This window comes from Triticum dicoccoides, chromosome 7B (genome assembly GCF_002162155.2).
Source record: "Triticum dicoccoides isolate Atlit2015 ecotype Zavitan chromosome 7B, WEW_v2.0, whole genome shotgun sequence".
NCBI lineage: Eukaryota > Viridiplantae > Streptophyta > Magnoliopsida > Poales > Poaceae > Triticum > Triticum dicoccoides.
Window position 1 is genome coordinate 776558216 of NC_041393.1, and position 1965 is coordinate 776560180.

Genomic DNA, 1965 nt, shown 5'->3' on the forward strand with positions numbered 1-1965 from the left:
GCCCCACAGCCAAGAGCCTCCCGACCCCGCCTCCTCGACCCCGCGCCACTGCACCCCCTCGCCTCCTCCCGCCGGTGCGTGCTGCCACCTCACCGGACCCCAGGAGCCCCGCCGCCTCGTGCTGCCGCCTGCGCCGCGTCGCGCGCCGCCACCTTCCCACAAGCTCGCCGCCCCGCCCCGGAAGCCTCGTCGCCGGTCGCCCCGACCTCGAGATCCGCCTCCGCCATGGGAGCCGAGCACCGAGCTCCTCTGCGCCCCGCCCGCCATGGGAGATCTGAGGCCGGCCGGGAGGCGGGGATGGGGCGCTGGTGGGCCCCGGGGATCTGCACGGTGGCGCTGCTCTGGCTCGCCGCGGCCGCAACCGGAGATCCCGATCCCGACGAGCTCGAGCGCGCGTGAGTCCCGCTCCTCCGCCCTGTTTTTTCCGTGCCTGCTCGCTTGCTCTGTCTGTGGCTCAGTACTGTCGATTGCTGGGTGTGCACTTAGGTTCGGTCGTCGTGAGGATCCTCCGGCGGTGCTGGATGTGCCATGGCACGGTGGTGCCCTTGGGTGGTGCCTCCGTGCTGCGGTGCCCCTAGTTGGCGCCTTCGTGCCCGTGCTCTCGCTGGCGCCGCCATTGTGGTGCTCTCTGGCAAGCTCCGACTTGTTGTGGTGGTGTTGGTTGTGATGCTGGTCACACCATAGTGATGGTGTGGCTGCATCCTGCTTCGGCTACAACTCCTCTTGGTGACCTTGTCCTTGCTCCCCTCCTGATCTCTCTAACGCATAGTTGTAGCATTTGATCTTGTTGGATGTGAGGCTCTATTAGCTGTGGTTAGCTGCTGTAGATGAGCATCAACCTGTATTGGAGCTCTCTATGATGGATTCTTGCTGTGTCAGGGTTTTGGTCAGTGACCATCTATGTGTATTTGTGAAGTATATATACTCCTGTACTGCTCTGTTCTGTGTATTTGATCCTGGAGTTGTTACTTTGGTCAGTAACTTTACTCATGAACAGATACTCACTTGTTCATAGTTATTTTACTTCTAATACTGATATGAACAGATACCATTTGGTTTGGCTATTCCTATTTGTCTCTTTCTAATAGCCTATGAACAGATGCTATACTTGGTTTTGGCTGTTACTTTCCTAGTCTTCTACTGATAAGATAGATACTACATCTGATTTGGGCAGTGATGCTGGTCTGAGCCCCCTTTCTTAGGCTTAATTTACATGTGGCTATCCCTGTGTTGTGCTGAACTAGCCTTGGCACTTCCAGGCTGTCTGAGCACATAATCCGTCAAGTATACCTTGAGGTCTTCTGTACCTCTCCTTAATGGTTACCTCTTCTAAGCTGCTTGTGGCTGGATGTGTTGGGACTTGGTCTGGTTGGCTGGTTGTGATGTATATCTCCTCCTGGAGCTTTGTTTTTGGCATTGCACAGTGACATGTACCTATTATCACTGGACAAAACTGATTGTGGTGATGAAGTCTAATCTTTGGCTTTAATCACTAGTTTTTAGTTGGCTTAATTCCTGGAGCTAGTACTGATAGTGGTCTTTGTGTTGGCATTTAACTAACTGCTAATTGTGGTGGCTTCTTGATTGGGTCCTTGGCTGGTTCTCTCCTTTGGCTCTTTGGTATTGGTTTACTCTATTTGGCTTTCTAATTAAGATCACTTTGAAAATCAGGATCTTAACTAAGATTATCTTGATCCCAAGTACTGGTTCCTACAGCATTGCATTTCACCAAGTGAAATGCTACATTTCTACTCCTAACCCATTCTCTCTTTCTTAGTGTTTTTGTTATGCAGGTTGGAAGAAAAGAAGAAGATCCAGAGAAGATCTTAGTAATAAGATAGTTTTTAGGAAAATAGATATTTAGTTTTAGATCATTCCTTGTAATATTTGTTGGATATGTGTTCATGGATATGTGTTGGATATATATGTGTTCATGACTATATATTGATAACATGTGTTGGATAT

General features: G+C 50.5%; 1 pseudogene; it reads right to left on the reverse strand.

Moving 5' to 3' along the window:
- The window catches only part of LOC119339809, a 19327-nt pseudogene that overhangs the window by 13021 nt on the left and 4341 nt on the right, over nucleotides 1–1965 (reverse strand).